This window comes from Coenobita brevimanus, chromosome 115 (genome assembly GCF_032717465.1).
Source record: "Coenobita brevimanus isolate Jiangsu-jjx chromosome 115, ASM3271746v2, whole genome shotgun sequence".
NCBI classification, from domain to species: domain Eukaryota; kingdom Metazoa; phylum Arthropoda; class Malacostraca; order Decapoda; family Coenobitidae; genus Coenobita; species Coenobita brevimanus.
In genome coordinates this window covers 17918124-17933125 of record NC_137068.1, presented here as the reverse complement: position 1 = coordinate 17933125, position 15002 = coordinate 17918124, and the positions used below count along the sequence as shown (strand labels likewise).

At 52.7% G+C, this 15002-nt stretch overlaps 1 pseudogene; it reads right to left on the bottom strand.

Moving 5' to 3' along the window:
- Positions 1 to 640: 640 nt before the first annotated feature.
- Positions 641 to 759, bottom strand: LOC145418665 (5S ribosomal RNA; annotated as a pseudogene).
- Positions 760 to 15002: the final 14243 nt, after the last annotated feature.

Here is a 15002-nt window from a genome sequence, read left to right as displayed (position 1 = left end):
TACCCGCAGGATCTACGCTCAACCCTAGAATACTATCGTGGGGTAGAGGTGACCCCCACCCCAGGAGGTGATAACGTGATCATGAGGAGATAAGAGGCCCAGGGTGCTGGGTCTTCCAGTACCTTCATGCCACTACAACCGCTCTTGAAAGGAGGTAATGTGGTGCAGCTTGCTTGTATTTTGTATACTGAAAAGTATGCTTGGGGTTGCCTCAAACCCACATTAGTGTTTATAGGTGTTAGTTTTTGGGGGGCAAATAACTGACAGGAATATAATTATTTTGAGATTAGTACATCTGCACACCAGTACATATACTGAACACTCCTATGTACACTTGTACTTATTAGTTCAAGTACAGGATATATGGTGTAACATAAGATTATAGTCTTTATTTTGCATACGGAAGATTTTTAATTTTTCAAAGAAAAAATATAATAATCTGTAAGAATTCTTTTGTAATCAATGGCTGTAGGCTTGGTGATCAGTAATAAGTAGTTTTATTCATTTTTTTCATCCTCATTCATTCATTGCCAGACGCCATGTATCCCAAACAGGGTGGCCAAGGGCTCAGAGTTAATTGTTTTACAGGGAGGGGCACTAATCCTCCACCAACCCCACTCGACACGTAGGGAGAACGTTATGCTAACAGCATCTGGTGTTCCCAGGCGGTCACCCGTCCAAGTACTAACCAGACCCAACGTTGCTTAACTTCGCTGATCGGACGGGAAGCGGTGTACTTAACGTGGCGTATTCATTTACAGGGGTAAATATAGGTTAAAAAAAAAAAATCTATTGCACACTAGTCGTTCTTTGACAAAAAAAAAAAAAAAAAAAAAATCGTCCCTCTCCCCCACACTTCCCAGTGCTGCCCCGAGGCTGTGGGTATGTTAGCAGACGCTCCCATTACCAGGGTGTTTGTGTGCCTACAGCCAAGCGCAGCTGCAGTGGTCTCCGTATAGCATTGGTCTTCAGCATAGTCATTTTTTTTTTTACTGCATTAGTATTTTTACACTATTTTCAAAGTTATCTACCTTAGTGAAATGCGTGGCTTTGACCGATACAATACTCCGGATATTTCCGGAGAATACCGCAGTATCCCCGACATCGAGGCGGACCAGGAGCAGTGGAGTTCGCCCTCAAGAATGCCGACACCCCAACTCGGACCCCCCGGGGTAGCCGCCGCCAGCCACCACCACTCCGGGCAACAACGGCGTACGTCAGCCCGGGCCGTGCGCCCTTGTGACACTCAACCACCACGCCGCCGCCACCGTAGGCGAAAGACACTACCTTCGTGTGGCGGAATCACCGAGTTAGCTAGGGGTGGAGTCAGAAACTATACTCCAGGCAGCGCCCCTAAGGTAGAGACGATCTATGGTCGCTCTGATAGTGCTAAGGTAGAGACGATCTATGGTCGCTCCCATCAAAACCCGGTAGAGACGATCTATGGTCGCTCCCATAAAACTCAGGTAGAGACGATCAACGGTCGCTCCCTCAGCACTCCGGTAGAGACGATCAATGGTCGCTCCCATAAAAACAAGGTAGAGACGATCTATGGTCGCTCCCATAAAAATCAGGTAGAGACGATCAATGGTCGCTCTCTGAAAGCTCAGGTAGAGACGATCAACGGTCGCTCCCTCAGCACTCCGGTAGAGACGATCGATGGTCGCTCCCAGGGTGTAGTAAGGAGAAAGACGTCTCCACGACCGGAGGTTCAACTCCAGGGGCCTCACTCCGGGAATTCTCGGAGAGACCTCCCTGTTTCCCCCGGCCTCTGTTCCCTACGCGAGGCCCTTGAGAAGACCCACCTGTCGGGCCCCCGTGACAGCCGCTGCCGCAGTCCTCCCCTGTCGGCGCCCCTGCTCATAGGAGACCGCAGTCCGTCGCCTCTTCCGGCCCGCCCTAGGACACCCGGGCGAGACCTCACCACGCCCCCGCGACGCCGGGACCTGACCCAGAGGTTCCTAGACCTCTTCGGCCCCAGTCCCAAGGGCCTTACACCGGAGCCCAGTCCGGAAACCCCCGGACGTGAGAGGACGCCCTAGCGAGTCGCCCCGTGCCCTCCCGGCTCGCCCCACCCTGACGACGCCCTCAGTCCGACCGGATCATCAATGATGTAACCGTGTTTCTCTCCACGAGAAATACGAGTGATCCTGTAATAATCGTGAAGTAGGTTAAGTGTGACTCCTTTCCTCTTAGAATAAGACTGGTGCAGTAATTTCATGTAATCTCCATTGGGGTAAACCAGGACATAATACCCCGTTAAAGGGCGAGAATGTGGGTAGAGACCTCAAGTGAAAATACGTGCGAGTGTCATCCCGAAGTTTTCTAAGGACATCTCTCTAGAGCCCGAAGAAAGACTAACACATTATTGGAGTGCTATTGGCTAAGCTCTGAGTAATATAGTGGAATAGAATCTACGAGGGTTCCGACTTTGTTACGCGTTGGGAAGTGAGAGTCTACATAACATATCGGGGAGATGTGTAATGCATAAGTTGTGCCGACAGAAACCTAGTGTCACCAAAACAACAAGGACGGCGAGTAATAACTATATTCCCCTGCTCCGCACGCTATCCCTAAAAACTCTCTCCATTCCTCACTCCCGCTCTTAAAGTCCAAATAAGAACCAGAGTTAATTGTCAAAGAATTTTTGCCAACAGAAAACACCTAAACTCCCTTGCTAATATCGGGCCTCCTTAAATATTACCATAACTTCCCCCTCGCCGTTCTAAGTCACTCTCCGTGTCTCCCTTCCCCCCCCCCCTCCTGGTAGATCACAAACCCCCCCCCCTTCTCCCCTCACGCGCGCACGGATATTTACTGCACTCCTAGTACTAAGATTTGTTGTATTGTCATTAATATCTAGGAAGCTAGTATCCTGCGAGATACACAATATTTTAGATAAGGTTTTTGTATTGCTCTATATTGTGATGTAATGTCTACTGAAATGTCCTGTGTCTGACTGAAGTAATACACGTGTATGGTGTTGCCGAAGGTTTTTATGTCCTACCTCTCTTCATTGCACTAGCTCCGGTCTCGAAAGAGGACCCCGCTCCGTGTTGAGTTGAATTGGGACGAGAAGTCGAGCCAAATTCTACTCAGCATTACACTTAGTGTTAAGATTCAGTTTCAAGTCACTGGTTTTTCACTCAGATTGAAGTACAAAGGCCATATTTTCTATGTATGCGAAGGAATTGAATAAATTCTAATTTTGACTTTTTTTTTTTCATTTTTCGAAAATGGGGTTCAAGCAACCCCATGTTAGTGTTGGTGTAAGTCGGATCGGGAGTTTGTGTTCCAGGGTTAACATTGACCTTTATGGCCACTGAGGTATGTGAAATAAGCTGCAGAAGGATGAAAATCTAGGCCAGGTTAAGACTAATGTTTGTAGGTCCTTCACATCGAGTCATCAGTTCATGACAAGTTATGCTTATTTTTCGTCTGTCCATGAACTTTATCATTTCAGTTTATTATTATTATTATTATTATTATTATTATTCATTGAGAAAAAAAAAAAAAAGGACTCAGGAGCTACGAGGCCATAAACGCAACTTCTTGGGCAAGGGGCCAACACCAAGCTACTCAGTAAGGAAGCGAAGTAAAATACCTGCCGCCGCCGGACCACTCCCCCCACCACCCCCCACCCCACCACCAAGCCACCACCACACCACCACCCCAGGAGGACACCACGGCGGGGTTAGTGACCCAGGACAAGAGGCTCACCAGGACACCCCTGTCCAGTCCCTCTTCCCCGCAACTGTCACAACACCAGGTGAGCGGGAAGAGGCAATGACCCTGTAGGCAGGGCAGTCTTCACCAGGTTCGGGGTGGGGCTGATCCAGAGTCAGTCCCAGGCAACACCGCGGTACAGCCACCGTACGTACCGGGGAAGGAGCGGTTACTGTACGCTCTTCTGTTGTTTCCCCCTGTGTCACCGCCATCATGGCCACCGTACGTGAAGGGAGAGGGAGTGGCCACCGTACGCCCCTCAGTCACAGCCACCTCTGCGGATGGCCTCGGGGCGTTAGTTACTGAACGTGCCCCGACTGGCAGAGGAATAGTGGAACCGCGATCACAGCCACCGTACGTGACGGGGAGGGAGAGGCCACCGTACGACCCTCATCCACTATTACCTCCTACTACGGGAGTAACGCCTCCGTTTCTTCCCGAAGGGCAGGCAGGCCCACAACTACGGCCTTTTTACGTACCAGGGTAGATAGACCCTCAGCTACGGCCTCGGTACATACCAGAGAGGGCACTGCCCCTGTGCACCCCTCTCCTGCCTTTTCCTCCTACGGGAGTAACACGCGTTCACAGCCACCATACGTGACAGGGAAGGAGCGGCCACCATACACCCTTCAGTTACTTCCCGGCAGATGGGCGGGCACACGGCTACGGCCGCAGTGTGTGCGAGGGTAAGTAGACCCTCGGCCATGGCCTCAGCACACACCGGAGAGGGCGCTGCCCCTGTGCACCCTTCTCCTGCCTTTTCCTCCTTCGGGAGCAGCACCGCCAGCACCGTCTTAGTACATGCAGGGGAAGGAGCGGCCACCGTACGCCCTTCAGCTGTGAGCCCCAGGAGTAACGAAACCGCGTTCATGGCCACCGTACGTGACGGGGAGGGAGTGGCCACCGATCGCCCCTCATTCGTAACTCTGAAGGCCCTCCCAGAGCAAGAGGTCCCTTGCGCGGCCAACCCCTTCCCTCTCGGCTGCTTGGGACGCCCTTTGTCTCCCAACAGGAGCAGTTCCCCGGAGGTGCTGTCAGAGTGGAGTGGTGGCGTGGCCCAGTCCAAGCCCTACCACCTACCCCTGGGAGGTCCCTGTCCCTGGCGGACACCCGACGGAGGCGACACCACAGTTCACCCCTGACGGCGCTTCTTCCCATAGGCGGCCGCAGTCCCCAGACTCCCAGGTCTGGCCAGCAGCCCCCAGGCCCAGACAACCCAGGCTCTCTCTCTCCTCGGAGCCAGAGGCGCCAGGCCCGCCTCCTGCAGCTGTTCAGCCCTAGTCCCGAGGGTCACCTCCCAGGTCGAGGCCTCAGACCGGAGGGCCTCCCTGCACCCCATCAACGCGGCCCCAGTGTGAGGGCCGCCTCCCAGGTCGAGGCCCCCAGATCAGAGGGCCTCCCTGCACCCCAACGACGACTACAACCCGGACACTGCGTTGCCCCCTGCAGGAGGGCTCCCCGTAGGGCCCCTCTCTCACGCCCAGGACGCGCAGCATGTGATACCCAGGGAAAATACGGGTACATAGGGACATTAATAATACTAGTACAGTGAACAATCAACACAATAATGTACAGTGATGAATAACAGAGTAAAGGCCCAAGTGATACATAAGTGACTAGAGTTAAACACAGTGCACAGTGACCCGGTGCCTGGCAGAACAGAAAAGACCAATAACAATATGCGGGAGGACTTACAGAATTCGTGGGTTAAAGTCAGAGACGTGCGGGGTTCATCAGAAACTTGTGAACTAGTGCTACTGCGACCAAGTGACTCTCGCGAGTGTCGCGACCCGCATCCTACCCACTTATGGTAATATTCCTTCCCCCCACTCTTAGTCACGTCCTCTCCTAGTGAAATGAACTCAGTATATAAAACGCCATCTCTGCCTAGAAACAGTATCCGGGTAATGTAGTATTAGTATCAAATATCCATGTAGGCTTTGAAGAGTGACCTATTGTGCGTGTAACCCTACCCGTTTGTATTAAAGGCTAATTCTGTGTTTCCTGTCTCTATACATATCCAATATCTCTTTGTGTATATTGTCACGGTGTAAGAATTAAGACAAAAGATGTGTTAAGGTGTACTGCCTGGTTTTTATGTCCTGTTCCTTTGTGGGTGCTTTACTTCCGGTCCGGAAAGAGGACCCCGCTCAGTCGCTGGTTTTATTAGGACGAGAGGTCGGACTAATAACACCCAGCATAACACGAAAGGTTGTTGCACGTGTGGGTGTGGATAGTGCTACTCTATTTAGTGAAATTAAAAACTGCGTGGTTCAGAGACTCATTCATCTTGGTAAGTAATATTTCTGATCTTTTCTTGATGTGGAATATGCGGTTTTGAGTATACATGATTGGCTGAATATTACGAGTATACAGCATGTCCCAGAGATCTGAAGCAGGTATTTTCGTTAGGGGTTTTAGTATGCAGTGTACTGAGTAGTGGTAAATAAGTCATGATTTCTTACCAGTAGTGTTTTTTATTGAGCTGTATATAACCAGTACATGTTATTTGTTTTGGTCCTGTGATTTTTTAAATTTTAATGTGAAACACTTCGGGTAATGTTTGTGTTATGCTAGGTGTTTTTAGGTCGACTTCTAGTCCTAGAAACACTAGCGGTAGAATCGGGGTTCTCATTCTAGACCGGAGCTAGAACACACAAGAAGAGCAGGACGTAAAAGCTCTGGGCAACACGTGTATAATCTTAATTACAACTTACAGTGTACGATATGTGTAATGCTAGGTGTTTTAGGGTCGGCCTCCCGTCCCTAGAGCACCTAGTGAATAGTTGGGTTCTTTTTCTAGAGAGAGGCAGGACACAAAAACTCAAGGCAACACCTTACATGTGTATTACTAAATCTTACACAGGAACGAGCAGATGTCACAAATACAAATAAACTGGACAATTATAATTCTTGGGCTGAAGATGTGGAATAATAGTATCAAGCAGGATACTGTACAGGACCAGATTGGTTAGGGTGGGAGAGTTTAGATTTCCTAGGCCGGTGGTGGTTGTCTGATTTCCCTGGGTATGTTAATATTTTACACTGGGCCTAAGCGTGGTCTTACCGAGATGTGCCGTCACTGTTGGATAGTGTTCACTGTACCTCGGTCCGTAGATCACTATTACACTACTTCACTATGTACCCGGGTGGAGCTGGCGGTACTGGAATTTCAACACAGGGGCCTACGTATGATCTTCACGTGATACGGCGGCACTGTTCACTATGGTAGACCCGTCCTTCACTGTCTCACTATTGCACTATCTTTTTCCACCACTCTTTCACGCTCTAACCACTGGCTCACTTTATTCTGTCACTCCTACACTGTCTTTATGCTGCGTGTGTTCACTTTCGCTTACCGGTATTGTCCGGTCGGACGTGTCATAATCAGGCGCAGGGGCGGCGGCGGAGTCTCATCCTCCCTACTGACGGGGCTGGGATCCGCCATGGGCTGCTAGGTCCCGGGGACAGAGGACAGTGCTTAGGGACGTCCTCTCTCGTCCGGGGCTGCTGGGGACGTAGGGGCCCGAGGCTTCTGGGCTCGGAGTGGGAGTCTGGCCCTCTGGGCTGGGACCGAACAGTTGCATGAACTTTTGAGTCAGGCGCCTGACGGAGAATGAGGATCTCCGGCATCTGGATGCAGGGAGGTCCCGCCTGGGAGTCTGAGGGGCGGTCAGGAGGTCGCGGGAGCTGCGGTCCCCGAAGGTTGTGGGCACCGTCAGGAGTGAGCTGCGGCGTTGGCCGGCCTCAGGGTCCGTCAGGGGCATCTCCACCGGCTGTAGGGAGAAGAGCCCGGTGGTGGTCACAGGGCCTCTCCAGTACTCCTCCAGGCTGGGGGCTCCCTCCAAGTCATGGGTGGGTGGACCGGGCTCAACGCCTGATGAAGGAGCGGCTTCAGGCCGTCTCTGGCTGTAGGGCCCAGCTACTGGCCGTGGCTGTCTCGGGGCACCTTTGGAGTGGCTACCGGCCGTCTCCTGCAGGAGGGTAGAGCGGCTACAGGCCAACTCTCTGGGGGCACGTTCAGAGTGGCTGCCGGCTGTCTCCTGACGAAGGCGGGAGCGGCTACCGGCCGTTTCCTGTAGGACGGGGAGCGGCTACAGGCCGTCTCTCCAGGGGCACCTTCAGAGTGGCTTCTGGCTGTCTTCTGACGAAGGTGGGAGTGGCTACCGGCCATCTCTTGATTAGCCTCCGGAGCGGCTTCAGGCCATCTCCTGTAGGAGGGTGAGCAGCTACAGGCCTTCTCTCCAGGGGCACCTTCAGAGCAGCTTCCAGCCGTCTCCTGACGAAGGCAGGAGCGGCTACCGGCCATCTCCTGATTAGCCTCTGAAGTGGCTTCAGACCGTCTCCTGTAGGAGGGTGAGCGGCTACAGGACGTCTCTCCGAGGGGCACCTTATGAGTGGCTGCAGGCCGTCTCCTGACAAAGGCGGGAGCGGCTTCAGGCCGTCCCTTGTAGGAGAGTGAGTGGCTACCGGCCGTCTCAGGGGTGCTGTTTGGAACTGCAGAAACAGTTCCACCCCAGTCTGGTTGATGGGCAGCTCGCTCAGCAAGTTGTCTTGTATTCCTGCTATGGTGGAGGCGGGCGAGTTCCATGTTATAGGGGTGTGCGGCCTGGGTGGACTTAGGCCATTTCCGCCCGGAGCTCATTCGCGCCATGTACAGTCCTCCGCGGGCTCCTTCTGGTGGATTGTTGCTGTCTGCTTCGATGTCCTGCTGCATTTTATTATGAATACAAGTTACACACAATGCACTATTCAGTCTCAGATATGCTAGGTAGACTAGAGAGCTCTGACTGGACTGTGTTATATCAGTATCATGCAGGATACTATCCAGTCACAAGGACACTAGACGGACACTGCACACGATGGATGTAAGTCTCACACAGGATGGTATTTGGTCACTGGTGCACATTATGGATATAGGTATCACGCCATATACTGTGAGGTGGTAAGGGCACTAGTCGGACACAGTACACACTATGAGTATGAAAGGTACATAGTCACCAGAGCACTAGTTAGGCACAGTATACAACATGAATACCAATAGGCTATCACACTATGCACTAGTCAGTCACTTTTACACTGGGCAGACTGGAGGGCTCTGACTGGGTTGCAGGAGTCTTGTGGCCCTCAGGTGTCGGCCAGGTGTTGGAGGGGTCCCGTTAATTATCCCCTTTCGTAAGGGCCATGGGACGACCCTCAAGGGTGATGTCATCTTCTGTGGGCTGCTGCCGGGCGTGGTGAGAGGCCCTCCATTCTTGGGGCCCTGCTGAATAGTCTGGTCCTCGGGGCTTGGGCCAAACAGAGTGAGCAGGCACACTTGTTTGCACCCACCCTGGGGAGGAGGTCGCCGTCATCTAGGGCTGGGGAGGTTGCGCCCCAGGGTCACAGGGGCGCCTTGGGGAGTCCGGCGTCTGCGGTCTCCCTCCCATTGGGCCATCATCGGGGTAGAACTGCGGCGTTGCCTACAGTGGGAGTCCGTCAGCTGGTCGTCTCCCACGGGCACCAGCTGCACTGCATACACTCCTGGGGACAGCACGGGGCTTCGCCACACCTTCTCCAGACAGAAAGGCTCCTCCTGGGGGCTGCCTCTGTGGGTAGAAATGGTGGAGTGTCCCTCTCGGCTACAGAGAGGGGTTAGCCAAGGAAGGGTCGTCCTCCACAGGGGAAGTGTCAGGGGATGAGAGACTTTTGTTGGCGCGTTTCTCCCTGGCACGGCTACAGGCCATCACTGAGGTCCAATGGGTAAAAGGAGGAGGGTGGCTGGAGGCCGTCCCTTTCCTGTTGGTGCGGCTGGAGGCCGTCACCTGGTCCCGACTTCCAAGCAGGACTGTCGGCGAGGTGCGGCTGGAGGCCGACACCAGTGTCCTGCACAGGGAGTGATCAGTCAAGGTGCAGCTGGAGGCCGTCACCGGTTTCTTACTCCCGAAGGCAGCTGCAGAGGGAGGGGGGGGGGGTGTTACCATCTCTCTCCGAGTGTGGCTGGAGGCCATTACTGGTTTCTGCAGGAGAGGGGGGGGGGGTTGCAGCAGTTGAGTAGCTAGAGGCTATCTAGGTATTTGTGCGGCTAGAGACCGTCACTTGTTTCATGCGGCTACAGGCCGTCACGTTATTTGTGTGGCTAATGGCCGTCACTCAGGTGCTGCTTGGAACTGAGTATTCAGCTCCACCCTGAACCTGTCGAGGGCTGGTCCAGTTGGAGGGTAATGTACTCAGACTGCGATGTTCCCGCTGGGTCCGTTCTGGGGAATAAGGGCGCAAGGTAGTTAGGGACATAGGTCCATACTACCTTGGCAACACGCACACCCTCGGAGTCCCTCCATGGTCTCCTCCTGGAGGGGGTGTCGCCATGTCCTGGTGGTGCTCAGTTGCCACAGTACATATTTCAGTTTGTTATGCTAGGTGTTTTTAGGTCGACTTCTTGTCCTAGAAACACTAGCTGTGAGCCGGGGTTCTCTTTCGAGACCGGAGCTAGAGTACACTATGAGAGGAACAGGGCATAAAAGCTCTGGGCAACAACCTTCCACGTGTACTATCTTAATTTACACCACTGTATACAGTATGAATACAAATGCAACACATTACACTATTCAGTCACAAATGCATTAGGTAGACTAGAGAGCTCTGACTGGGCTGCTGAGGTCTTGAGCTCTACAGGTGTCTGCCAGGTGTAGGAGGGGTCCCGTCAGGTGTTGCTTCTCTCAAGGGAAATGGGACAACCCTCAGGGGCAATGTCGTCTTCTGTGGGCTTCTGGGTGGTATGGGGAGAGGCCCTCCTTTCGTGGGGCCTTGATGAGGGGTCTGGTCCTCGGGACTAGGTCCAAACAGGGAGAGTAACTGCACTTGCCTGCGCCCACCCTGGGGAGGATGTCGTCGTCGTCTGGGACTGGGGAGATTGCACCCCAGGGTCACAGTGAACCTCTGGGAGTCCAGCGGCTGCAGTCTCCCTCCTGTCTGGCTGCTGTCAGGGGTAGTCTGCGGTGTTGCCTCCCGCAGGGGTCTGTCAGCTGGTCATCTCGCTCGGGTGCCGGCTGGACTGCACACACTCCTGGGGTCACTATGGGGCCTCGCCAAACCTCCTTCAGACAGGGAAGTTCCTCCTGGGGGCTGCCTCTGTGGGGATAAATGGAGGGGCGGCCCGCTTGGCCACAGGAGGGTTGAGCTAAACAAGGGACGTCCTCCGAAGGGGAAGTCACAGGGGGTGAGAGACAATTGGTGGGGTGTCTCTCCCTGGCACGGCTGATGGCCATTGTTGAGGTCCTGTGGGCAACAGGAGGAGGGCGGCTGATGGCCGTCCCTTTCCTGTGGGTGCGGCTGATGGCCTTCACCAGGGCCCGACTTTCAGACAGGACCGTGGGTGAGATGTGGATGATGGCCGTCACTGGTGTCCTGTGAGAGGAGTGGATGGCAGTCGAGGTGTGGCTGATGGCTGTCACCTGCCTGCTGGTGCGGCTGATGGCTGTCACCGGAGTCCAGCTCCCATAGGCAACTGCAGAAGGAGAGGGGGCAGTGCCGTCTCTCCCTGAGTGCGGCTGATGGCCATCACTGGTTTCTGCAGAGGAGGAGGGGGTTGCAGCAGTCGAGCGGCTGATGGCTGACTCAGGGTTGGTGCGGCTGATGGCTGTCTCAGGGTTGGTGCGGCTGATGGCTGTCTCAGGGTTGGTGCGGCTGATGGCTGTCTCAGGGTTGGTGCGGCTGATGGCTGTCTCAGGGTTGGTGCGGCTGATGGCTGTCTCAGGGTTGGTGCGGCTGATGGCTGTCTCAGGGTTGGTGCAGCTGATGGCTGTCATGGGTTTTGTGCGGCTGATGGCTGTTGCTTGGGTGCTGCTTGGGACTGAAGAATCAGCCCCAGCCCGAACCTGGCGAGGGCTGGACCGGCTGGAGGGTAATGCACCCGGACTGCATAGTCCTCGCTGGGTCTGCTTCGGGGGAATAAGGGTGCAAGGTAGTAGGGGACATAGGCCCTTACTGCCTGGGTAATGCGAGCACCCTCAGAGCCCCTCCATGGTCTCCTCCTTGGGGGGTGTCGCCATGTCCCGGTGGTGCTCTGCTGCTACAGTGGGTATTTCAATGTTATTTGTGGATGCCCTCTCTCGGAGACACAATAGCTGGTGTAATTTCATCTGATGGAACTGGGCCACACATAACTTGTGTACCAAGTGTTAGTTGCGTGAAATTCGATAAGCTTCAGTGCAAGAAATAGGAGTGAGTCTCCTTGGTTACCAGTCGAATCAACTCCAATCAAACTAAATCTGGCCATCGACTGAGCCAAAAGGGTTACGGGTAGGATCAATGTCAGGTGAAAACTGAATGCAGTGCACTGAAAAGTGTTATGCTGCGTACTCTGAGTTCAACTCCTTGTCCTCAGAGCATGGGCAACTGACTTGGGTTTCTTTTCAGGACTGGGTCTAGAGCATGCAACAAAAGGAACAGGGCTCAAACACAGGCTAACCAGTCTTACACGTATATTACCACAATAGGATACAGTGCAGGACACAGTACATATGGCACAATACAAATGCAGTAATACCTCGATATGCAATACCCCTAGATGTGATACCCTGGCTTAATGATGGGGGTAGAAATACCACCATACCCTCCCTGACGATGGCCAAACCCTGGTTTAATGATGGGCTTGATTTTTTTTTTTTTCTGATTTTGATGATATTTTAGATTAAAATTGTGTGTTTAGATTGATTTATAAACAGTTTTTAGACTGAGATTAATGTGTTTTAGCCATAGGTGGGGTGAACATTGTCATTTTGGGGTATAGTTTACTAAACTTGATTTTTTCCACACTATATATGATGATTTTCAAACTTTATTTGTTGGTTTTAGTGAGTTATTTACAGGCGTTAGGCTTAGGTTAGCTTGTTTTACAGCTGTTAGGCCATTTAGATTGGCTTTAAACTTGTTTTTTGGCTAGTTTGGGTGAGTTTTGGGCTTGATTGGAAGGGAAACCCAAGGCTGGTAAACGCTTCCCATTACTTTACATGTTAAAAATACTCCGATATATGATACCCCGCCTAACGATGAGGTTTTACCTAACCAATTACATCATTAGACCGGGGTATGCCTGTACAATATTAGTACATAAGGATAGGGGGTGGGCTACAGGAGACCAGGTAGTTGCCAGTGGCGACCAGGTGTGGGAGGCAGCCCGTCAGGTGTGCGCTCGCATGAGAGGCACAGGTCTCTGGTTGCGTGGTGGATTGTCCGGTGTGGGTTGTGAGGGGGCATTGTGGGAATTTCCCTTCTGGTGGGGCCTTGGAGTGTGTGGCGGCCCTTGGGACTGGGGCTGAACAGGGCAAGCAGGCGCATGGCTCTGTGCCTGCCTTTGGAGAAGGTGGGCGTCTCGCTGGGGGGTCTGGGTAGGTCCCGGCCAGGAGTCCTCGGGGCGTCCCTCGATGGCTGGGGGCTGCAGTCTCACCGGCGTGGGGAGTTCATCAGGGTCTGCCTGCAGCCTCTCGTACTCTGGGAGTCCGACAGCGGCTGGTGATGTCGAGGCACCGGCTGCAGTGAGCACACTCCCAGGCTCACAATGGGGCTGCTTGAGACACCCTCCAACAGACACTCCGCTGGGGAGCAGACTCCACCCCTAGGGGTGTGGGGGGAGTGTGAGGGAGGTTCCGCTCGGCCTTTGGAGGGGTGAGGCAGGCAAGGAATGTGACCCTCGATGGGAGTCTCAGGGGTAGTAGATGTGGGAAGTCCGGTGGAAGTTCCCACCCTGGCAAGTCCGGCGGACATTGCTGCTTTTCCATTAGTCCCTGGGATGGCAGGTGAGGGAAGTCTGGTGTATGTCCCTTGCTCGGCAAGTCCTATGGATGTTGCCATGGTCTTGCTTCCTGCGGGGTCTGTAGGTGAGGGAAGTCTGGTGGACATTCCTTGTTTGGCAAGTCCGTTGGATGTTGCCGTGGTCCTACTGGGAACTGTGAGAGCACTAGTCCCACCCTGATGCTGGCGAGTGTTGGGACGGCTGGAATGTAGTGTGGTGGGGTGGTGTACTCCCCACTGGCTCTGTTGAGGGGAAGAGGGGGCGCATGGTGGCGGGGGGCGTAGGACCACCTCGCTTGGACCCCTTGTGTGCCTCCCCATGGTCTCCCCCTGGGGTGTGTGTTTCATCATCCCATCCGCTGATCACCTCTCTGCGGTCTCCCCTTGGGGTGGGTATTTCAAAATACGGGGCATGCCACACTGACCTAATGTATAAAATAGAAATGGTATTAATGGTTGATATGTTGTTTCCCAAAAGCATTATCCCTTCCAATTGAATTCAGTAGTGACATGTGCACAAAACCAAAATAACACCATGGCTCTCAACAGCAACTCCCATCTTCGGTAGGGCTGAGTAAAGACCCTATAGGGTCTGTTGGGCTGAGGCATAAGAGGACGTAAGGCTAGGGTACTGTAAAATACATTGTAGAGGAACACTAATAATACAGTATTGTATTTTTTTTTCCTTTGTCAGGTAATTATAAGCTCTGTATCAAAGTGAAAAGTTTAAAAGTTGTGGATATATGCTCTTGCTGTGGTGGGGGTAGGGATCTAGGCTTCTTCTTCTTTTTTTTTTTTATGTTTTGAGAGAGATGGCATTAAAATGAGAAGCCAAGAAATCAGTCCAGTTTTTCTGTGTGTGTGTGTGTGTCCTTTGGTCCAGTTGGCAGTGCATTAATTTCTATTCATGTATACTTGGGTAAGGCTCATTCCCACCTGAGGACAATTTAAAAGTTAATAAGTTTTCCAAGAATTGGAGTCTTTTTTTTTAACAAAGAGGAGGAGCAGACCCTTGTTATGGTCTCATTACGCTTGCAGGTAGCCTAACTACTGACCATTAACCAGTGCAATACTCAAGGTATGTTATTCAATAGCTTGTGCAAATCTAGCTTAATGGGACTTGACTGCAAAAGCAACACTTATCAGTCATAACCATAGTATCATCATTATTTTTGGAGAATTTGGATTTCATAAATAAATAACACAATGATGAACACACTGAGGTGGTTTGGCCATGTGGAGAGGATGGAGGGCGAAAGACTGACGAAGAGAGTGTATGTGAGTGAGGTGGAGGGGGGAAGAGGGAGGGGGAGGCCAAGGATGAGATGGAGGGATGGGGTGGAGAGGTATATGAGAGAGGGGGGTGTGAGTTGGGAGCAGGGCAGTGAAATGGCGGGGGACAGGGCGACTTGGAGGCGATTTGTTTGTGGCCACCCCAAACGGGATTGAGGCGTCTGGCAATAGATAGATAGATAGATAGATGAAGCTAAATTCTTGTCATAAAC